The 24,649-nt window shown below is 49.6% G+C and overlaps 1 pseudogene; it reads left to right on the top strand.

The window, feature by feature from the left end:
• Positions 1-509: 509 nt before the first annotated feature.
• Positions 510-3,876, top strand: LOC133068020 (mast cell protease 2-like; annotated as a pseudogene).
• Positions 3,877-24,649: the final 20,773 nt, after the last annotated feature.

Genomic DNA, 24,649 nt, shown 5'->3' with positions numbered 1-24,649 from the left:
AATGCATCTGAGTCTAAATTCTATGTTAGTAAAGCAATGGTAATGGTAATTCCCAAGGTTGTGATGGGAAAACAGAGGCAAACCTCAGATCCTGACATTGGTGTATATTCTATTTCAATCAAACGAGCTTGATTCCTAATGTGAGATTGGGAACCCCAGTGCCCCTGAAACAAACCATTCTTCTAAATCTACATTTCCATTAGCAGGACTTGATTTCTCTGCCTTTGATGGTACAGCAGAAGGGCCCTTCACATGGAATGAGGGAAGTCTAATTCTGAGGCATAAGCTTTGATAGAGATAACTCACAGGATTGTTATAAAAGTAATAATGCATCTAAGAGAGTGACAATAATTAATATTCATGAGCTTTTAAAAGTCCTAATTCCAATCCCATTTACTCATATGATAATGTATGTAAAGTCCAATCATAGAGTATGATCTCTTCCCCAACCTAATATTCTTTGATCACTCTCTTCTGCCTATGTACCTTTGTTTAGGAGGGAGAGAGAGATGCAGATTAACGTTTTTCAAATTGCAGGTAACCATGCTTGAAGTGGGGGTGTACTTGTATTTTAATCTGCAGTGAAAAAATATGGGATGGAAAGGAGTGGCAACTTAGACTGCATTGCACATGATTAAGGATAAATACTGTTTCCTGAAACTGGATTCATTTGTACATTCGTAGGTTTGTGTCTTTGTATTCACATATACCTATGGTATATGTTTTGGGTCTTTCTGCAAATGTATTTCCTACTGTGGTCATTGTCTTAAAAGTGCATGCGCTTCTGAATTTTCAGTGTTAAGACTCTCCCCTACCCATGTCTCTGGTGGGCCTTAACCAGCTGCCCTGCCTGGGAGCACATGAGCCCTCCGCCTCCACACCAATGAGGAACCACAGTGGAGAGCTCATCCCTGAGGCCAAGACTTGGAAGTTCAGGCCTCAGCTTCACCTCACACAAAACAGAGGCCATCTCGAGGGGAACTTCTGATTAGAAAGACAGCAGGCACAGTATAAAGGAAGGGAAGGTGACCAGTCAGTACCTGAGGTGACCAGCCTGGCCCTGCCCTCGCCTGTTGGGAATTAAAAACCCAAGACTGGAAAGAGAAGCAGCACATGCCTTGGGCAGCCTCTCTGAGAAGATGCGCCGTCCTCCCTCCCGCTGCCCCTCCTCCTCCTCTGATGCAGAGCCCAGGCTGGTGAGTCCCTGGCCACTCCTTCTGTGAACTGTAGGATCAACCTCTAAAACAAGATTTACTCGGAAGATTGCTGACCCTGAAACAGAACCTCAGGATTCTTCCCCAACACCCCAGAGTGAAGTCTCCACTTGGGCAGTGCACACCCACTCTCTGCAGCCCATGGTCGCTCCCAAGAACAAGGAGCCCACCTTGACTGGGGGAAGCCCAGAGCAGGGGGACCCAGGGGGTGGTCTTCTCTGTACAGAATGTGTGACACTGTGCTGAAAGTCCTTCTGGCCTTGTAACCTGGTGATCTCTGAGCAACATGGGATATGCAGACGGTGGAGACAGGAACCTGGAGAGCTGGCCATGCGCGGGGACAGAGGAGGGTTGAGTGAGGGCAGAATGGGAGTGGGGGAGACCTTAGGTGAGCGTGACTGTGAGGGGTCCAAGGCCACCTAGACTTCTGTGCCTGGAGCAAAGACAGCAGACACCAGAGCCACCGAGAGGAGAGGGCAGAACACGGGGCGAGGGGGGAGTCCAAAGACGCCTGTCCCAACTCGAAGCCAGCTGGTGCACCGTCAGTGTTCAGGCCCTGGGCTTCTGTGTTCCAGGGGAGAACATCGGGGGCACAGAGAGCAAGCCACACTCCCGCCCCTGCATGGCCTACCTGGAAATCGTCACCTCGCAGGGTAAGCAGGCGGCTTGTGGTGGTTTCCTGATTAAGAAGGGACTTTGTGCTGACGGCCGCGCACTGTGCAGGGAGCTGAGACAATGGGTCCCGTTTATCTCCAAATGGGAGGTGAGCAGCCAGGGGAGCAACCAGGGCCAGCCCCTGGGGGCCTGAGGGGGAGCTCCTAGGGCTGGGTCTCCTTAGGGAGAGACAATACTTGGCCTTAAGGAAACCGTTCTCAGACTGGAATAGCTGTCCTGACCCTCAGTTACCGTGAGCTCAGCTCCCCTCAGAGGAAAGGGGACCTCCTCCCAGTGCCCCTCTTCTAAAAGCAGCTCCCCCTCCCCAGCCCCAACACAACAGATGTGGACTCACTCTTCAGGGTCACACCCAGTTCTTGGACCACTTGCTCTATGCCCTTTTCAAGGAACACTGGCCTTTAGTTCCCAGGGACCCGAACCCAACCTTTCCATGGAGACAGAGAACAGGGTCCACCTGAGACCCCATCACTCCCCCCTTTCCTCGGACACTCTGACCTCAGAGAGGTGGCCCTCATTAAGGCACCTTGATTAGGAAGTACCTGCCCTGTCCCCTGGGTCCTCACGGCCCACTCACTCGCGGGCAAGTCCCGAGGGCCCTGGGAATTACCTGTGTTCCCTGGGAAAGCTCTTCCTTGAGCTAAGCCTGAGCCCCTTCCACACCACGAGTAGCTATAAGGGAGGTGGGAAGAGATCACTGACCCTGGGAGAGACTACAGGCCCTTTCTCAGAGTGAGCATATCTCAGGAGACAGCCCACCATCAGCGTTTCACCTTGTCCGACTTCTCCCTCACATGGGTCTATATCAGTCACCCTCGGAACCTTAACAGAAAACAGAAAGAGGACACACGGCAGAGGCTTGAAGTCATAACAGTTTCCTCCCCCAAAATATGAGCGTCAATTGGCCTCCAGGTTATCATGTTCCTGCAGGTGCACATTCTTCTTCCCCTACGCATGCCCTGTTCTCCAGGGCTTCCTTCCCCACTCCCTGCTCCCTGTTCTCCAGGCTTCCTTCCCGCTCCCTGTTCTCCAGGGCTTCTCCCTCAGGTCCCGTTACCCTCACACTTTCCCCACCTGCCCCTCACCAGCAGCCCTCAGCTCAGCCTCTGCAAGTGGCTCTCGTGGAGCAGCTGCCCTGTCCCTCCCTGGTTGCCCCCACCCGGCCCCAAGCCCGTTTCCCTCACGATAGCCCCCATTTCCCTCACAGCTGAAGGAGAAGGCCAGCCTGACCCTGCCCATGGGGACACTCCCCCTTCCACCCCAGTTCACCTTCACCCGTCCCGGGAGAATGTGCTGGGTGGCTGGCTGGGGAAAAACAGATGTGAAGGAACCAGCCTCCAGCACTCTGCAAGCGGTGGAGCTGAGAATTGTGGAGCCCCAGGTCTGCAGCCTCTTCCCTGCTTTTGACCACAATCTCCAGCTGTGTGTGGGCAATCCCCAGAGCACAAAATCTGCATTTAAGGTGATTCTCAGACTACGGTCTTCCCCACACATCACTGTCCAGGGTGCAGACACTTCTGGAAGGAAATGAGTTTGGAGTGTCAGCCAGTGACAAAGTGTGAGACCTCAGGTCTGAGGACTGGGACTGTCCCTCTGCAGATCCTTCTCTCTCGGCCCCATGGGGTCTCTGACAAGACTCTGCTCAGGGTCAGGGGGTGCTGTCCAGGGTCAGGGGATGCCAGAAAGGAAAGGAAGATACTGCATCAGACAGACACATATCACCTCATGAGGAGCCAGTGTTCTTGAGCCTGATGACAGGTCTACAAACTCAGAGTTGGGACATCAGGGAGGACGGGGTGGTTTCCCTGGCTCACCTTCTCTGTCTCCCTTTCCTTCTCTGTCCCACAGGGAGACTCGGGGGGTCCCTCTTCTGTGTGCTGGGGTGGCCCAGGGCATTGTCTCCTATGGACAGTCCAATGCAAAGCCCCCGCCGTTCACCCGGATCTCCCATTACCGGCCCTGGATTGATGAGGTCCTGAACGAGAATTAACCGGGAACCTGGGCCAGTCTGAGGGGAAACCAGGGCAGGACTCCAGCAGGTTCTTTGTGCCACTCACCCTGGATCTGCCTCTGGTTTTCCTTTTAAAGCCCCGTCACATCCCTAATCCTTAGGAAGGCCCCTCTAGGTAACAGAATTCCGAAAAAATCTCAGTGAACACCTGGCTTCCAGACCTGAGCATGTATCTCCTTTCTCTTCTCCCGGCATAAGGCATTCCAGAAGCCTTGAAAGGGGTGAGCGTGTGGTGTGTGTGTGAGAGGCAGAGAGGATACAGAGAAGAACACTAGGGATAGAAAGAAGAGAAAGGGGTTCCCTGGAGTGGCAGGACCCCTATGTCCACCTGGAACAAGAAAGTACAGCAGATCCTTCCCTGCCTTCATCATCAACTCTGAGTCATCTTTAGAGATCTTCAGAATCACTGTGAACATGCTGAATTGTAGGGTGTTTAGAGCATCTCTGGCCTCTCCCCATTAGGTGCCAGTATCAACATCCCCCTCTTCTCAAGTTCTGAACCAAAGATGTCTCCAGGCTTTGCTAAATGTCCCCCAGGGGAGATGCCATGGTGGCAGCTCCGGGGGCGGGGTGGGGGAGGAGGGCAGGTTGTGAAGGACCTGAGCAGGAATCAGCCTCAGTTGAGAACCTCTGGTTTGGATGCATCTGATTCACACTGGGCCCTTCTCAGCGTCCACCTTGATAAGAGAAGATCTACCATCTGTGCAGCTTTGGTGTGAGATGCAGAGACAATCTTATGTCTCTGACTTCTGCAAAAGGAATACGTGGAGCTGATAAGAAGAGGGACAGCGTCACAAGTCCTGCACGAACCACAGCCACAAACGGCTGCTCCCAACCAGCAGGAAGTTGAAGGCCTAGAGCCTGCTTGGCCTCCAGTTCTTGCCAGGTGAGGGACTGGCTGAAGGAGAGAAACAGGCAAGATAGGGATACACACCATGGAAGCCTGTGGCTGATACCACTCCCCGCTTCTGAGGGGATGCTAAATCCCTTAAATTAAGTGAATGCTTTGCAGAAAGTCATCTTTTATATATCATCAGAGATATACACCAAAATTTATGCATAAAGATTTTTATCTCAGCATTTTCAATAGTAGAAGCTGGCTTCCCAGCCAGGAAACAAAGTTTAAATAGTAAATTCATGTGACTGACTATTTTGAATTTATTAAAAATTTATTTCAAAACATTGAATCAAAAAAAAAAAAAACAAACATTGAATCATGTAGGAAAATGCAATTCAAGAACACTTTTTCAAAGAACATAAATATCTCTCTATAGTAGAATCTCAATTTTTGTAATTATGGTTAAGTATTTGATGTATGCATAGGAAGAAAACTGGAAATAATTAGCATCAAAGAAGTATAGCAATAATATAATTTTAGAGGCTAGGATTAACAACTGTCTTCATTTCTTTTATATGATGGCTCTAAACCCCAGGTATTCTAACTGTTGCTGACTCAATACCATATATGGACCTACCCATCCATAAGCACATACACCTGTTCATTCTCCCATTGGTAAAGGTTTTCTCTGTGGGTAATAAATACCCTTGCACTTCCAGATCGCATCACTCAGCCCATTCAGGATGCTGCAAAAGAATCAAAGCCTTCAAGGAATCCCTTGGGCCAGTGCACAGACATGGTGGTGTCCTTGTCAATGAGTGCCTTGCATGGATGTTCTTTTGTCTTTAGCAAAAGTAATGGTGGCCTGGGATTGATACCCATGGAATGGTGTGAGCTGGGAAGTATAACTGATTGAGCTGATCAGAGGTAGTAGACAAAATGGTCCTGACGAAGGCTTTCTTATGCCACCCGAATCCACCCTCACTTTCTTTTTGTGAATATTTATTTTGGCTGTGTCAGGTCTTAGTTGCAGCCCATGAGATCTTAGTTGCCGCATGCAGACTCTTTAGTTGAGGCACATGGGATCTTTAGTTGCAGTCTGTGGGATCTACTTCCCTGACCAGCATCGAACCCAGGCCCCTTGAACTCGCAACTCAGACTCTTAGCTACTGGACCACCCAGGAAGTCCCATTTGCACCTTCTTACAGCATCTGGATCTTGCCTGAGAACAAGATGCCCATCCTTCTTTTCTGAGAGGGAAGGTACAAGTTCAAATCTTCAAGGCAATAACCAATCACAGTCTCCTAAAAAGACTTATGGAGGGTTGGCAAATCAAGCTATGGGCTCCTCAGCCTCAGCTGTCCCCAAGTCATAACTGATATTTCTCATCTGACCCCTCTACTGCCCATTCTGGATTTCCCTCCGCTAAGGCCAACGTTTGTGTTAGTCTGGGTTGTATGTTTGCTGGGGTGATCCAGACCTCTAACTCTGAGGGGGGCTGAATCTTAAGTCGCCCTCTATTTGTCGGGTTTGAGTGGTTGCCGTTGCCCATTTACAATTATCACTGAGCACAAAAGGATAAGGGATGCCCCCAGCAAATCTCCTGGCTTGTCATGCTCTTCTCTTCCCTCTTTGGACAGCAGGAATCCTAGCCTCCCTTGGGATCATGGTCAATTACTCCAACCGGCTTAGTACCTCCTTTCTTAGCCTATTGGTCCGCTGATATGAGGAGCCAAATTGGCTAGGTGATAGTCACAACCTCTAGTTCCTAGAGCCTTTACCGTCTCCCTTGGTGAAAGCATTTTCCTCCCAAATATTTGGATCCCCAGCAACATGGCTTTGCACTTTCCTCATTCCATCTAATCCCAACAAAAGCTGGAACAAGTAACAGAGCCATGCTTCATGGAAAAGAGTGCCCTCTCCTTTTCTCCTCCTATTCTAACTTTTCATCCACCTTTTTCTTTCCCAAAGGAGCCATATCACAGATACACCAGTATCAGTTCATCAGAGGTGTCCCTAAAGGTGATTCTCCAGCCCCATGGCTTCTGGCAGTCTCTATCCCTTCCAGCTTCTGACCAACAACAAAATCATGTTTGTGACTAAAAAAGCACTGAACTCTCCTGTGCCCAAGGTCTTAGGACAAAGTGGGAAGCCTCATGAGCCTGCAGCTCTCTGGAGTCTCAGATCTAATTAAGTCATCCACACTAAATGAAAGGTCTCAGGCCCTGAATGAGAGGCCAGTATAGGACAGGGCCTCTCCAGCCCAGGAAAGGGACCTGTGGGCCTCAGCCAAACCTGGCCCTGGAGCCACCTCTGAGTGCACCTGAAACCCAACCTCACTAACATCAGTGACCCCAGGTTTCTATAGAATGCTAGCCAGAATTTTTGAAATTAAGCCAGGCCTCCCAACAAATGCTTTTGTTGAACTTCTTTGCCACATACTTGATGCTCATCACCACCTACCACTGCAACCAGGACCAGGAATGCTGGCAAGTGCCACAGGTGAACAGCATGCCACATTTCATCAAACAGACTCTATAGGAGACGAGGAAGACAGGCCTTCCTGCCTGGCTCCCCAGCTGAAGGAACTCTCCTGCCTCCGCAGCCACAGAAGGACTGCCAACAATCCTGCTCCTTCTGCTTCACAGCTTCAGAGTCCTAACTTCAAATCCAGTCAAAAACGCAATATAATGTGACTTGAAGAAAGCAGGATATTCAAAAATGAACATTCCCTGTGATTGCAAATAGTGTGGAGTACTATACATTTTGGGAGAAAACTAGACAGAATTCTTCTGAAATGGAGATAATTGTTAGAATTGTAATTAAACAACAGACTTACCTGTTTTCTTTAAAATGATTTCTATAGCTTTTCAAATGACCCCCAAAAATGAAAAATGCAGAGAAACAAAAGTACTTTCTGAAACTGCTTAAATGCTCAGCATGTGATCTTATCCCTGATATTCCTATGTGCAGCACAGTCCCCATAGAGCAGAGGAACTGCAGGACACAGTACCAGGATACCCAGTAAAGAAGATGGGGAGGGTAGGCATCCTGAGGGTTGTTCACAGGCTGTGTTGGGAGGACCACCTGTGGAAGATTTTTAAGGACACTGTGGAGCCAGTGACTGTCTGTGACTCTACAGCATTTCAGCAGCCTGCTCTGCCCACCTCTGCTTCCTTCACCCTACAGGTGAGGGGCACTCTCCACTCAAGCCCCTACATGCAAATCTTTATCGCCACGTCTGCCTCCCAGGCATATTCATTTCCTCTAGCTGCTGAAACAGATCACCACAAACTGGCTTCAAACATCACCCATTTATTCTCTTACAGCTCAGGAGGCCAGAAGTCCAGATTCAGCCTCTCTGAGCTACAGTGAAGGTGCAGGCAGGCTGGTCTCTCCTGGAGGCTCCAGGGGAGAGTTTGATTCCTGTCTTCTCTTGCTCCTGGAGGCCGCCTGAACTCCTTGGCTGGTGGCCCCTTTCTCACATCACTCCAATCTCTGCTTCCTACTTCCTCCTTGGACTTTCTTACCTCCCTTTCATAAAGACCTTTGGGATGACAATTGAAGGCCATTTGATAATCCAGCATGATCTCTCCATCTCAAGAACCCTAATTTAATCACATCTGCAAAGTCCCTTTTGCCATGTAAGGCAACATCCTGGTTCTGGGGATTGGAGATGTTGATATCTCTAGGCGGGGGCTTCCCACGTGGCTCAGTGGGTAAAGAATCCACTTGCAATGCAGGAGATGCAGGTTCAATCCCTGGGTTGGGAAAATCCCTTGGAGAACAGCAGGGCAACCGACTCCAGTATTTTTGCCTGGAGAATCTATGAACAGAGATTCATAGGTGGGCTCCATCCATAGGGCTGCAAAGAATAGGATATAACTCAAGCGAGTGAGCACACAGCACACCCATCTTTGGGTGGGAGCTGCTATTCAGCCTACACACCAGGAAACCTAACCTAAGAAAGCAGCCTCTTCCTTTAAGTTGGAAGCCCAGAGCAATAGGCCTCAACTCCTTCCAACATCCTCTGTGTCAATCCCCAGCAAAGGCAGTCTGATCCATCCAAGGATGGTTACTGGGGTCTGGCTATGAAAGGATGGCTTCTGTAGGCAGTGGTTCCCTAATCTTGAAGGTATGTGATCCTCAGTTACCAGAAAGGGGTAAACAGGCTAGGAAGTCCTTGAGGTCCAGGAACGCCTGACCCCTCTTTTCTCTACCTCTAATTATCCCTCATCACTCAAGGCTTGGCTGCCCCAGCCCAGGCAGAGCAGCCATCTCCTCTCTGACTTACACGCTCCCTGACACCTCCATTGGTACCTGCCCCAGTCCACTGCCTGTATCCGTCATTGCACAGGTGTAACTTTTCCAGATTAGCGGATAGAAAGGTCCTTCTCTTTTCCTCTCCCCCTTGATGCCTAACGTGGGGTCTGCTCCCCCTGGAGAGGACAGGCCTGTCTGCTTCCCATCAATCCAATAAATGCTCACAGAACCGATAGTGCTGAGCCAATCCGTGACACCCAAGGAGAAATATGGAAGTGAAAGGTGCCACCTAGTGCCCAAGCCAAGTCTAGAGGACTCAATCTGAGTCTGGAGGACTCGGCGGAGGCCCCACGCACACTTCCATCAGCCCAGGTCTGGCAGCAGGTAGAGTGGCCAGGCCACTTGCTTGCTCCCCCCAGGCTCTGAGCAGCTCCCCTGTCCACGTGTGGCTAACCCTTGCCCCAGCCCCACAGGCCTTGGAACAGTTCCCCCATTATCTGTGCTTTTTGGAGTAGTCTGTGTCCTCTGTACCAACTCTTGTTCTCCCCGTATGTCAGCCCTCTCTGGCTGCTGCCCCTTTATCCCTCTGAAATGCCCTCCCCAGAGTCACTAACAACCCCGGTGCTGCCCAATGCAGAGGCAGCCGTCCAAAGGCTCTGGCCAGAACAGGCTTCTCTGCTGCTCCTGGCCTGGGACCCAGACCCTCAGCATCTTGTCTCTCTTCATAAGGGCATTGTCTGACCCTGGGCTGAACTTGGCCCCCAAGTGGGTCAGATTGGAAGGCTGGGGTGTTGATACCCCAAGAGAAACTTTCCACCAACAAGGGACGGGTCACAGCAGATTAATACCCCTGCTTTTCACACTCCATTAGACAATTCTGGGCCATGTTCACAGGGACCCCACTCAGCTGGGGTCCCGATTGCTCACAGCAGTAGCCTGCTCATTAACGCACGCTTTCTCCACTTATCTCCATCCTGTCTACTTCCCTACCCCTCACCTGCTTCCTGGGATCACCTGAAAAACAAATGACTTCACCCAAATCCTTGTGTAAAGGTCTGGAAACCAAACTAAGACAACAGATCACCTGACTCTCCTCACTGCCTCCTGGGAAAGCCCGGGTTCTTTCCCTCAGTCTTCAGAGTCCTCAGGACCCTCACCCACGTCTGCCTCTCCTGGACCACTTCTCCCCTCCAGCCTCAAACGTCATGCTCTGGCCACACTGAACTGCTCGTGATCACCAATACCACCCAGAGCAGCCGTGTCCCTGCCCCCTACACACACATACACACACATACACAGACACACACACAAACACACACAGAGACACACACACATGCACACACACACACACACAGAGACACACACACATGCACACACACACACACGCACACACAGAGACACACACATAAACACAGACACACACAGACACACACATAAACACACACACATAAACACACACAGACATAAACACACACAGACACACACATAAACACACACACACATAAACACACACAGACACACACAGAGACACACACAGACACACACATAAACACACACACACATAAACACACACACACATAAACACACACAGACACACACAGACACACACACACACAGTCTGGCTCACGCCCTCTGGCCATAACGCCCTTCTGTTCGCCCTTGTCCCCCTGCCTGAAGCTCAGTGCAGGCATTTCATCTGGAAGCCTTCCTTGGTGGCTGTGAAGGTCAGTCCTCGGGCACCCTGCCCCATCCTAAGGTGAGCGGACTGTGAAGCCAGCTTCAAGGAAGCAGTGGCCAGGGTGGAGTCGGCTGTCAGCCCAGAGCAGAGCCCGTCAGGCCCCGTGAGCCCTCGCCCTGGGAAGGCTGCGGGGGGCTGCTCTGCGGTCAGCCCTGTGAGCAGCCCCCCGCCAGGTCCTGTCGAATCTCCTTCCACCCCGTCACCTGCTGGTATGCTGAAATCAGCTCGCACTGGCTCAGAGGAACCAACGTGTGCATCTCTTCCAACGCATCATCATTGCATCGGTAGCTTGGAACCAGCCACGATGAGAGTATTTACACCAAGGAAATCAGAAATGCTACCAAGCAAGGATTTCATCTTCTTCAGAGAGCCTCCACTGTGTGTGCCCCATCCCCACCCCAACCATCTGCAGCTCCCAGGTGTAATGAAATCTTGAGTGTGTGGAGGGGTTTGTAGCACAGGTTCTGGCTCTGATCTTCCCTCAAGAAGCAGGCAGATCAGCCACGAGGAGGGAGGTCAATCAGGCCTCAGAGTGCCAAGGTGGATGTGGACAGGACCAGCATGCAGCTGGAGAAACAAAACAAGGAGGAACTGGGGCCCAAAGACAGGGCCAGGTGTGTGTGTGTGTGTATGTCTGTAAGAGAGAGGCCAAGGAAAACAGACAGCAGAGACAAGGGAAGAGATATTGAGGTATAAAGCAAACACAGACAGACAAAAAGCACAAAGAAGTGAGGAAGACAGACAGGGGTAATGTGAGTGGAGACAGAGGCAGAAATGAGAGGACAGCCCAGAATGGAGAAAGTCAGGGGCAGAAATGGGAGAATCTAGGGACAGACGTGAAAACTGGGGAGTGATGAGCACAGACAGCAGCACCAGAGGGCTGCGGAAATCGCAGGCTCAGCCCTAGCTGACCATGAAACCTGCTCCAGGCATTGGGCTCCAGGGGAGCGAGGGCAACTTGCTAGAGAACCAGGTCCCCTGCCCCTACCCCAGCCAAGTGTGAATCAGCGACTCAATTCAAAGATGCAAACGTTTGATTGCTTCTTCAGTTTAGGCATTGCTGCTGCTGCTTAGTCATTCACTCAGTCATGCCTGAGAATTCGGCAAGAATACTAGAGTCAGTTACTATGCCCTTCTCCAGGGAATCTTCCTGACCCAGGGATGGAAGCCAGTTCTCCTGCATTGCAGGCAGATTCTTTACCACTGAGCCACCAGGCAGATTCTTTACCACTGAGCCACCAGGGAAGCCCCCAATTTAGTTACTAAATCCCTCAAATTCAATAACATGTGGTCCAATTACTTAGGATGAGCAATTGTTAAATTAGGTAAAAAATATTTAAGCAATTAAATTGCTAAGTGGTCTGATTGTTTTGGAAAGAGATTCACTCACAAAGGCACTCTTGAGCTTTTTTATTCTCCCTTGTTAAGCCGACCTGTGGGAGGAAAACAAAGAGTTAGGGGTCTGCTCGCTGGCTCCTCCCCAGCGGAAGCCAGCACATCCTTGAGGTTAGGGTCCCTGGATTCATGCCCTTCCCCTGGCCGGATGGAGTGCAGAAATGGGCTGGTGCTGGCTCGAAAAAACACACATTTCCACATCTCTTCCCAATTCTGCACTCTGCGCTTCATGTTGGGAGCCTGACATTGGTCATGGGGGCGGGGGCAGTATTTATTACATGGAGGTTGGCAAGTGCTACAGACCAGAGCTTCTTTTCTTTCTCAGAAAGCCACCAGTGCCTTCACTTACTGGCTCTGTCCCCAGCAATCTATGGCTCCCAGGTGAGCTGAAATCGGAGCACTCGCTGGATTTATAGCACGTGCTCCAGGTCCTGGCTGTGAGCGCCCCAGGGGAAACCCAGAGTAGAATCCATGGGGGCGGTCAAGCGGGCAGCACGGGGTCTGTGTGGACTTGCTGGGGCCTGGCCCGGGGGTCCCTGGGCCTCTCCTCAAGGCAGCGTGGTCTGAAGGGAAGAGAACTCAGGCAAGGGAACCCAGGCCCACGAGGGAAGTAACTGGCCATGTGTCACCTGCAGTGTGGCCAGGGTGGGGGTCAGGCTCAGTCAGCTGTCCTGCGCTCTGGCTTTGGGGCCTCTCTTGTTCAGGTGCTCAGACTCAGAGTCCCAGAAGGTTTGTGGCCCTACTTTTTTTTTTTTTATTGGAGTATAATTGCTTTACAGTGTTGTGATAGTTTCTGTTTTACAACAGCGTGAGTCAGCTGTGCAGGCATGCGTGCTAAGTTGCTTCCGTCATGTCCAACTCTCTGTGACCCTATGGACCGTAGCCCGCCAGGCTTCTCTGTTCATGGGATTATCTAGGCAAGAATACTCGAGTGGGTTACCGTTTCCTCCTCCAGGGGATCTTCCTTGCCCAGGGTTCGAATCCCGTCTCTTATGTCTCCTGCATTGGCAGGTGAGTTCCTTACCTCTAGCGCCACCTGGGAATCAGCTGTGAGCACATGCATGTCCTCTCCCTCTTAAGCCTCCCTCCCAGCCGAACCCTATCCCCAGGTCATCACAGAGCTGGGCTCCCTGCACTCAGCAGCTCCCCCTGCTCCCTGATTCACAGGGGGTCATGCATCTACGTCAAACCTACTTTCCCCATTTGTCCCGCCTTCCCCTCCCCAGCCCTGGTGCTTCTTCTACATAGAACAGCGTCATTGTTATTTATAACTCTGCACGGCCTTCTCGGGAAGCTGCGCCCCGGTGTCTGGTGGCCCTCTGTGCTGCCCACCTTAAAGGATCTGGGTAGGCAAACGGGGACCTAAGTGGAGAGAAGGGTGGAAAGAAGTGCATCTCAAGCACGGGTATGAGACCCTCTTTGAGGTCTACCACTCAAATCATTAGTACACTGGGCCTTGCTCTTTGAGTGAAATCTGAGGGCGGAGTCGGGGACGGAGCGCTTTGAGGAGACGCGTGGGGCCCAGCCCCACCAGTTACACCAGGAGGGGACAAAGCGGGTTGAGGAGGAGGGCAGAGGGGGACAGAACCACAGACATGTGAGGAGAAGGCAGGAACTTCTCTCTGTTCCTCTGGGAAGCAGAATGTTTGGGGAAACCAAACCCAAGGCACACCAGAGCAAGTGCTTTGATGTCCCCTTGTGAGAAAGAAAAGAGATGTCCTGGCCCGTGAGGGGGCACCTGAGGTCACACGACTCTAAGGGACAGACCGAACCCCAGCCCATCCAGGGGGTTGTTGCAGTGCTTTGGAGCTGAGCTGCGCCGATGTTAGTCTGTGGGCCCCCACACCCCCTAGCTGGAAAGGCTCATGGACCAATATCACATACCTGGAGAAGACAATCTTAAAGGCCTGGCAGATCCTCCTTGGCAAGCCCTGTTCTCTGCCCCACCAGCCCTGATAAAGTTGGGACTTCCCTTCATGAAGAGACCCCAGCCAGCTATGGTTCCATACAAAGCTGGCCAGAGAGACCCAACTCTGAGGGTGAGGAGCCAGGCCAGGCAGCGGGCACCTCATTCCCATTCATTCTCTTTCTCTCTCTCCTCCAAGCCTATCTTGTTCCTCACTCCCCATTAGCTAACTAGCCCACAGCTAACAGCTAAATATAGCCCCAATTCCTTGAATCCCAGAAGCCACCACTCTATCTATCAACATTCATTTCTCAGTTATTCCAGCCGCAAGCTAGCTGCTGCTCCTGGAATTTCACTGACTGCTCTCAAGAGCATTTTTTTGCTGGGGTAGGGGGGATGTGGAGGCCAGGGGGGTGTCTGCATGTAAAGAAACCACAAGTTTTAGAGAACAGCTTTAGGTGTGAAACTGACATGGACTTTGGAATCAGAGAGACAAGGGTTCAAATCTTACCTTCTCCACTTCCTAGCTGTGTGACCTCAGGCAAGTTACTTAACCTCCCCGAGCCGCCACATCCTCATCTGTCTCATGAGACTAATATTGCCTGGCTCACATGACTGTTGGGACTGGCCAACCAGGATAATAGGTGCAAAGCTTCTAGCCAAGACCTGGTACAGACAGAGAGCTGGATAACTGTTCTTTCCCCTCCCTGCATGCAGTCATTCTTGGCCTGTCCCATGATAGGACAGAAACAGGAATTATAACGACTGCCCAGAAAATGATGTTACTGAAGTCTGTAAAATCAGTGGCTTGCTATGGACAGAGTATCTGTCCCATGCCATGACCTTGAACTTCCTCTTGGACACAGGGAGACCAGATGTGCACACGCACACACACACGCACAGGAAGGCGTGTGCACATTCATCAGCTCTGTGTGGAGGCATACAGAGGACAGGCTGACTGAGGCAAGAGGAACAGGTGGGGAGCATGCCATAACCACCCCCTGCCAACCTGCCTCTCTGCTCTCCCCTCCTGGGCCAGGCCTGGGCCTTGGGTGTGGGAAGAGGCTTTGGCGCCCTCTGCTGACATCAGCGATGCCTGCAGCCTACGTCTACCTCAGTTCAGGTCAGTCGCTCAGTCATTTCAGACTCTGCGACCCCATGGACTGCAGCACGCCAGGCTTCCCTGTCCATCACCAATTCCGGGAGCTTACTCAAATTCATGTCCATCGAGTCGGTGATGCCAGCCAACCATCTCATCCTCTGTCACTCCCTTCTCCTCCCGCCTTCAATCTTTCCCAGCAAGAGGGTATTTTCCAGTGAGTCAGTGACTAGAGCCTGACTAATAAGCCCTGGGTGCCTGGGGAAACTCCCCTCCCTCTAGTGTAGGAACAGGGAAAAATGGAAGGGAAGAGAAAGGAGATGAGGGACAAAATAAGAAGGGAGGAGTGGAGCCTGGACCCGTTCTGTCCTCCAAACCATCAGGATGGAGGATCCACTCTGTAGCCCCTTTATCTGTCACAGATGCTGCTTACAGCCGTCGCCTCTTCCGATGCTCATCACGACCTCCTGGAGACCTCGTGGGGACACAGCCAGTCCCCAGGAAGCTTCTCATGCTCTGGTTGTGACGCCTGAAGGTCTACACGACAGAACTATATCCCAGGCCTGGAAGACTTTTCTACTTCCCCTCGGAATGCCATGTCCCAGACCTTCAGTCTCAGAGGCAGGAGAGCTGAATGGTAAAAACTCGTAGACTTGGAAACTAGACAGACCTGGGCGGAGGGCCAGGCCTGGCCTCCACCAGCCACAGGGCCTTGGGTTCCTAATCTCTCCAACTTAACCTCTGCCTCCTCGACCTCAAAACGAATGGAAATAATTCAGCTGCCCTGAGGATTCAATGAAAATCCATACAGAGCACAGCCCAGGGCCTGGCACATAGTAAGTAGACAATAAATGCCAGCTATTATGATTTCTGAGGTTGCTTCCCTTGCAATGGGTTTCATGAGGGCTGAAGGCCATAGCACCATCAGAACCTCTGCAGCTTGCATGGCACCCTGGCAGGTGGTGGGATGGTGGGGTCGTCAGAACCCCCTCCTTACAGAGGACATGGTGTCAGTCTGATTTCCACCAGGAACACCAGTTGTGACTGCCTGATGGCCCCGATCCTCTTTCCCTGGGAGGGGCCTTCCCTGCTCCTCTGTGGAGCTGCCCTCCCAGCCAGGATGACTGTCCACTGTCCTGACCTGGCCGGTGAGGTCACCTCTGGGATTTTACATTTGGGGCCTCTGAGAGTCAGTTCTCCAGGCAGAGTTTCCATGTTACAATGCTTGGAAGCTGTGAGTGGCCATATTTTCTGTCTTTTGGACCAAACCTGTATACAGTGAGAGGAAAGATTGGGGCTGACCTACAGCAGGAAGCAAAACATGAGGACTGGGAGGGGGCTGATTTTGCCATCACTCATGCCCACCTATGTCACCTCCCTGCCCCCAGCTCAACTATTGGTCTCCATGAGATGCTCCAGGATCCCTCCTATAAAACCCGAATTCTGCAGAAGTGAGCATGAGTTGGAATACTGTCCCCTGAAAGCATAAGGACAAAGACCTGCTCCTTGACGCCCTCGGTTCACTGCTGATGGCCCTCCCTCTTCATCTGCACTCACAGCAGCTCCCATGCCCTACTTCTACATTCCCTACTCCCAAAATGTTCCAAAGCTGTTTTATCCCCCTTTTGCTTTTAAGAAAGGGTTTTTCACGTGTAGCACATTCATTGCAGAGTCTCAATCTGTTGGAGTATAAACATAAAATGGTCTTCTAACAACCAACCCGGGCACACCCCACCCCTCACCCAGCTGTGTCCTGCTGAAAGCCCATGTCCACTGGGAGGCAGGGCTCTGAATGGCATCTTGGCTGCACCGCCCTGCTCCCCGGCCGTGTTCGGCTGTTGGAACAGTCTCATTTCCGCAGTCAACACTGAGACCTCTTCGCCTCCTCCAGCAGAGGTGAGACCCCAGCTGCATGGCCCAGGGTGAAGGGGAATCTGGCCCTACACCCATCCTCCTCCTCCCTCTTCCGGGGATCTCTGAGACTGGGGGGCCAGGAGAGGGCTGTGGAAGCAAGTCTCACAAGCCTGTCCTCTCCTGGCTGGATCGTCACTGCCTTTCTGGCTACTCGACCCATCCTCTGTTCGCAGACAGCCGAGCCCCTCTGGAAGGCCTGTGCATTCCTTGCAGCCTGTGAGCGGCCCTGGGGCGAGGCAGCAGCAGCAGCACTCAGTCTGAGCCTCTCTGCCTCCCTCTGCGCTCTCTCCCCACCCGCCATCTGCCTCCATTTCCCCTTCCCCTCCTCAGGCGGCCTGGAGGTTCATCACAGAGCCCACAGACAGAGCGGACACCCACCTGGGGGGCGACATGCAGGTCTCGCCTCACAAGAGATCCCCTGTGGCCCCGGGGAGGGAAAGCGCCCGTCCCCATCTCCCCCACGAGAGGGAAGGGCGGACCCTCTGCCACCTGCGCTGCGCTCCCCACGTGGCCAATGACTCGCCCCCGTGCCAGCTCCTCTCCCAGTCGCTGTGAGCAGCCGTGGTGCTGATGAGAGAAGGGCCAGTCCAGCCCCCGTGCAAGCCCTGCAGAGGGGAGATGCTGTGAGCTCCTGGCCCTCACTGGAGGCCCTGTGAGTATAGGCACATGGGTTCCTAGCGTCTTTCATACGCAGGTTTGGGTCTCAGCTGCATCCAGGACAGGACGAGTCCCACACAGCACCCAGGTGTGCCGGCGCAGGGCTCTGCTTCCTCCCAGAGCCCAGCTGATCAAAAGGACGTAGAAGGGAAAGCTCAACAAGCAAACATATTAAAAATTTTTTAGCATTGTATTTATTTACTTTTATTTTCGGTTGTGTGTGGTCTCAGCTGTGGCCTGGGGGATCCCTCCTTGAATGCCTGGGCCTCTCTCTACTTGTGGTGCATGGGCTGAGCTGCCCCACTGCGTGTGAGATTTCAGTTCCCTTAGCAAGGATCGAACCCGTGTTCCCCGCACTGGAAGGCAGCTTTTTTAAAAAATTTATTCATTTTTTAATGGAAGGATAATTGCTTTACAGAATGTTGTTGTTTTCTGTCAAACCGCAATATGGATCAGCTATGGTGGCAGTTTAGTCGCTAAGTTGTGTCCGACTCTTGTGAACCCATGGACTGCAGCCTGCCAGGCTCCTCTGTCCATGGGATTCTCCAGGCAAGAATACTGGAGTGGGTTGCCATTTCCTTGTCCAGAGGATCTTCCTGACCCAGGGATTGAACCTGGTTCTCCTGCATTGCAGGCAGACTCTTCACCAGCTGAGTGACAAGGGAAGCCCTGAATCAGCTGTAGGTGCACATATATCCCCTTCCTCCTGAACCTCCTCCCATCTCCTCCCCATCCCACCCCTCTAGGTTGATCCAGAGCCCCTGTCTGAGTTCCCTGAGACACACAGCAAATTCCTGTTGGCCATCTATTTTACACGGTGATGTCAGTTTCCATGTTAGTCTCTCCACACATCTCACCCTCTCCTCCCCTCTCCCCATGTCCATAAGTCTATTCTCTATGTCTGTTTCTCTCCCTGCAAATAAATTCTTCAGTACCAGCATTCTAGGTTCCATATATATGCATTAATACACAATTTTTATCTTTCTCTTTCTGACTTAACTTCACTCTGTACAATAGGCTCTAGTTTCATCCACCTCATTAGAACTGACTCAAACATGTTCTTTTTTGTGGCTGAGTAGTATTCCATTGTATATATGTACCACAACTTCTTTATCTATTCATCTGTCGATGGACATCTAGGTTGCTTCCATGTTTTAGCTATTGTAAAGAGTGCTGCAATGAACACTGGGGTACATGAGTTTTGGTTTCCTCAGGGTATATACCTAGGAGTGAAATTGCTGGGTCATATGGTAGCTTTATTCCTAGTTTTAAGCAAATCTTCACACCATCTGGAAGGCAGATTCTTAACCACTGGACCACCAGGGAAGTCCCCTTAAATTTTTTTTTTATTTAAAAAAGAATAAATAAGGGCAAGCCCTGAGTCAGCCTAGAAGCCAGGGAAAGCACATTTCCATGGCAGGAATGCTGGGGATCTGCGGAAAACACGCACCATCGGGATTGAAGGGAGACCCCCCAAGGGCTGTTCACAACACCAGTTTCTGAGAAAGGTAAACTTCCTTCAAGAGAAATAAGTAGATGAGATTCTGGCAATGTTTGTCAACTGCCCCTGAATTCGAGAGCAGGTGGTGGGACATGGGGTTTGCAGAGAATATGTCAGTCAGAAGCCCTTTTGGGGCTCTGGATCAATAGCATTTGGGAAGAGCTGACTGGAAGGCTTTGGGGTGCCTGTGGTTGCTTGGCCAAGTGTATAACTGGGAGGGAGCTCCTCCCTGAATCAGTTTCTCCCTGATACCACATTTCCTCTTCCTTGACAGGGTGAGCTCAAGTCTTATCATGACTGCATCAATTACCTAGTGGAGGAGCCTGGCGTATCACTGGCCCCTGGTGCAGACAGAAGAGTCCCCACTGGGTCACGGCCAGTTCCCACTCCTTCCCCCTAACTAGATCCCTGAGCTGGTAATAGCCTTTGGAAGACTCTACTTGAGTAGAGAAAGAACAGGACAAACACACAGATACACACACACACACACACACACACACACCCTACAGCCAGTGAGACCTGCAAGTCAACTCTGGAGATGAGCGGGGGCACATAATGACAAAGACAATTTGTGTTCACAGCCAGTTGGTGACATGAGTTGGCATTAACCAGTCCTTCAACTTAAAAGATGTCAGGACCTGGAAAAATATCCAGGTGAATGGTGAGCTAAAAAGAATCCAATTCCTCCTGTCTTGTTTGCGGGAAAATAATAAGATTTAACAAAACACTGATTTTTTAAGGAGGAGTAAAAGCAAACACACACCCACATGTACATACATACACTTGCAAACACACAGAGTCTTTGAAAGATTCTGTATCATGAAGGGAAAGAACAAGTCCTTCAAAGGGCAGAGAAAAACCATTCCTTTGAAAATGATTTATCACAGAAACACGAATAATTTTCAGACCACATCTACTTTGAAAACACAAACTCTAAGAAAGGACAGGTGAAATACAAATGGGAAGAATGAAATGAGATGGCTGCTGGCTGAGAGGCAGGTGGAAGTCATAGGCAAACCATATAGGAGAGAGACAGAAAGAAAGAAAAGGATATAAAGAAACTACAAAGGCAGCAGTAGATTTAAAATTGCATTATAATCGTATGGACAGAATCGAAACTACAGAAGACTGAATCTGTAAATGCGGAGACAGACCTAAGTCCTCTGAGAAGGCTGAGGAAAAGCCCAAAGGAATAAAAATAAACAGGGAGACCATAGTAGACATAGAGGCCCAAAGAAGAAACTGAGCAAATGAAACAAAAGCAAGAATCAAAAAAGGAGATGATACTCCTGATGGGAAGCCTGCGCTTAAACACTTAAAAGGTTCCTTTTTCTCTAAGTCAAATAATTAAAAACAAACAAACAAACAAACAGAAATACCATGCAGGATTTTGTCCATTTTAAGGGTAAAAAAGTAACTCTATGGGGCTTCCCTGGTGGCTCAGCAGTAAAGAATCTGCCTGTCAATGCAGGCGACGCGGTTCAACCCAGATTCAATCCCTGGGTCAAGAAGATGCCCCAGGGAAGGAAATGGCAACCAACTCCAGTATTCTTGCCTGGAGAATGTCTTGGAGCCTGTTGGACACAACTTAGCAACTGAACAACAACAACAAAGTAATCTTATAAGCACCTGGACCTGGACCTGTTCTCCCAGGGGTCAGCTCTAGGCGCCTCCCTCGTCCCTGCAGCCCTGGGACTGCTGGTGTCTCCCCATCAGTACTAGTCTCTGGGTGCCTCACTGTCCCTCGTTTGTCCCCTGCACCTTATCCACACTTCTGTAGGGACTCCCTTCATTAAAGTCTCGCTATTTAGGGACTCTCTGGTAGACCAGTAGCTCAGACGCTGCATTCCCGATGCAGGGGGCCCAGGTTTGACCCCTGGTTGGGGGAACTAGATCTCACAAGTTGTAACTAATGCATGCTGCAATGAGGGTCAAAGATCCCGAGTGTCACAACTAAGACCTGGGGCAGCCAAATAAATAAATATTTTAAAAGTAAAAAAAATAAAAATAAGGACTCTCTGTTTGAACCATTTGTCAGTGGGGAGAATGTTTCTTGCCAGGACCCTGACTCACACACTTCCCAACTCTTTTTAGAAAGCTGGAATAACCCTAACACTAAAATCTGACCAATGGCACAAGGAAAAACACAACGAACAAAGGAGTCATTCACTAGTCTCTCTTTTTTTTTTTTTTTATGTTAACTCAGTTTTACTGCTTTTTCATTTTATTTTATTTTCCATTTATTTTTATTAGTTGGAGGCTAATTACTTGACAATATTGTACTGGTTTTTGCCATACATTGACATGAATCAGCCATGGATTTACATGTGTTCCCCATCTCCATCCCCCCTCCCGCCTCCCTCTCCATCCCATCCCTCTGGGTCTTCCCAGTTTACCAGCCCTGAGCACTTGTCTCATGCATCCAACCTGGGCTGGTGATCTGTTTCACCCTTGATAGTATACTTCTTTAAATGCTCTTCTCTCAGAACATCCCACCCTCGCCTTCTCCCACAGAGTCTAAAAGTCTGTCTGTACTAGTCTCTTTCATATAGATGTAAAGTCCTAATAAAAATTTAATCAGATTAAAGTCCAAACCCAGTCCAACAACATATTAAAAGAACGTGTTCAGTGTTTTCACTGTAAGCATCTTTGCCACAGAAATCTTTGCCAGAAGCATTTTCTGCTGCAAACATTTTTGCCCTGTAACTAAAGGGCTGTGAGGCAATTTTGTGAGAAAGATCAAATAACTGGTTGACAGTTTGGGGTTTGACAGCTTGGTTTCCGCTAGTTGAAGTGTGTTAGCATTACTTAATTACTGTGGCCACCTGATGCGAAGAATTGACTCATGTGAAAAGAACTTGATGCTGGGAAAGATTGAAGGGGGGAGGAGAAGGGGACGACAGAGGATGAGATGGTTGGATGGCATCACCGACTCAATGGACATAAGTTTGTGTAAACTCCAGGAGATGGACAGGAAGGCCTGTCATGCTGCAGTCTGTGGGGTCACAAAGAGTTGGACATGACTGAGCAACTGAACTGAATTGAACTGAAGGCCCACTTGTCTTTGTACTCCAGGATGTCTGGCTCTAGGTGATTGATCACACCATCATGGTTATCTGGGTCATTAAGGTCTTTTTTGTAATGTTCTTCTGTGTATTCTTGCCACTTCTTCTTAATATCTTCTGCTTCTGTTAGGCCATTTATCTCCTTTACTGGGCCCATCATTACATGATATGTTCCCTTGGTATCTCTAATTTTCTTGAAGAGATCTCTAGTCTTCCCATTCTATTGTTTTCCTCTATTTCTTTGCATTGATCACTGAGGAAGGCTTTCTTATCTCTCCTTGCTATTCTTTGGAACTCTGCATTCTAATGGGTATATCTTTCCTTTTCTCCTTTGCCTTTAGCTTCTCTTCTTTCCTCAGCTATTTGTAAGGCCTCCTCAGACACCCATTTTGCCTTTTTGCATTTCTTCTTCTTGGGGTTGGTTTTGATCACCACCTCCTGTACAATGTTATGAACTTCCATCCATAGTTCTTCAGGCATTCTATCTATCATATCCAATCCCTTGAATCTACTTGTCACTTCCACTGTAAAATCTTAAGAGATTTGATTTAGATCATACGTGAATGACCTAGTGGTTTTCCCTACTTTGTTCAACTTAAGTCTGAATTTTGCAATAAGGAGTTCATGATCTGAGCCACAGTCAGCTCCTGGTCTTGTTTTTGCTGACTGTATAGAGCTTCTCATCTTCAGCTACAAAGAATATAATCAGTCTGATTTCATCATTGACCATCTGGTGATAGCAATGTGTAGAGCCATCTCTTGTGTCGTTGGAAGAGGATACTTGCTGGGACCACTGCGTTCTCTTGACAAAACTCTGCTAGCCTTTGCCCTGCTTCATTTTGTAATCCAAGGTCAAACTTGCCTGTTACTCCAAGTATCTCTTGACTTCCTACTTTGCATTCCTGTCCCCATGATAAAAAGAATATCTTTTTTTTTTTTTTGGTGTTAGTTCCAGAAGGTCTTGTAGGTCTTCATAGAACCATTCAACTTCAGCTACTTTGGCATTAGTGGCTGGGGCATAGACTTGGATTTCTGTGATAGTGAATGGTTTGCCTTGGAAACAAACAGACATAATTCTGTTATTTTTGAGATTGAACTGAAGTACTGCATTTTGGACTCTTTTGTTGACTATGAGGACTACTCTATTTCTTCTCAGGGATTCCTGCCCACAGGAGTAGATTTAATGGTCATTTAAATTAAATTTGCCCATTTGGTCCATTTTAGTTCACTGATTCCTAAAATGTTGATGATCACTCTTGCCATCTCCTGTTTGACCACTTCCAATGTACCTTGATTCATGGGCTTAGCATTCCAGGTTCCTATGCGATATTCTTTACAACATCAGACTTTACTTCCATCACAAGTCACATCCATACTGGACATTGTTTTCACTTTGGCTCAACCTCTTCATTCTTTCTGGAGCTATTTCTCTCCTCTTCTCCAGTAACATATTGGGCACCAGCTGATCTGGGGAGTTCATCTTTCAGTATCATATCTTTTTGCCTTTTCATACTGTTCATGGGGTTCTCACAGCAAGAATACTGAAGTGATTTGACATTCCCTTCTCCAGTGGATCATGTTTATTCAGAACTCTGCACCATGACCCACCAGTCTTGGGTGGCCCTACATGGCATGGCTCATAGTTTCATTGAGTTAAACAAGTCTGTGATCCAAGTGATTAGTTTGGTTAGTTTGAAAGGGTACCTTTCATCCTGTCCCTTTAGTCATAGTTGGTCTCTGGGCCAAGATTTCCTGCTGGTCAACTGGGGCCTTCTGAGTTAGAAAGGGCTCCTTGTCCTTAGTAGGACTGAAAAGCACATTTTTCATTTATCAAAACAAATGCTGGTGGATCACCTACTAACTGCTGGACACTGATTGTACAGTGGGCACAATACAGTACTACTGTCTGAGCCCATTCAGGGTAAAAACTCTCAACAAAAATGGCATAGAGGAAACATATCTCAGCAAAATACAGGCTGTTTATGACAGATCCACACTGGGCTTCCCTTGTGGCTGAGACATTAAACATCTGCCTGCAGTGCAGGAGACCCAGGTTCAATCCCTGGGTCAGGAAGATCCTCTGGAGAAGGGAATGACTACCACTCCAGTATTCTTGCCTGGAGAATCCCATGGACAAAGGAGCCCAGTGGGCTACAGTTCATGGGGTTCCAAAGAGCTGGACATGACTGAATGACTAACACTTTCACTTTCCATGACAGACCCACCACTTACATCACATTCATCAGTGAAAAGCTGAAAGCTTTTCCCCTAAGATTAGGAACAAAGCAGAAATGCCGCCACTCACCATTTCTATTAAACATAGTGTTGGAAGTCCTAGTCACAGCAATCAGACAAGAAAAAGAAATAAAAGGCATC

The sequence above is a fragment of the Dama dama genome, chromosome 13 (assembly GCF_033118175.1).
Source record: "Dama dama isolate Ldn47 chromosome 13, ASM3311817v1, whole genome shotgun sequence".
NCBI lineage: Eukaryota > Metazoa > Chordata > Mammalia > Artiodactyla > Cervidae > Dama > Dama dama.
This window is presented reverse-complemented; position numbering and strand designations above follow the sequence as displayed.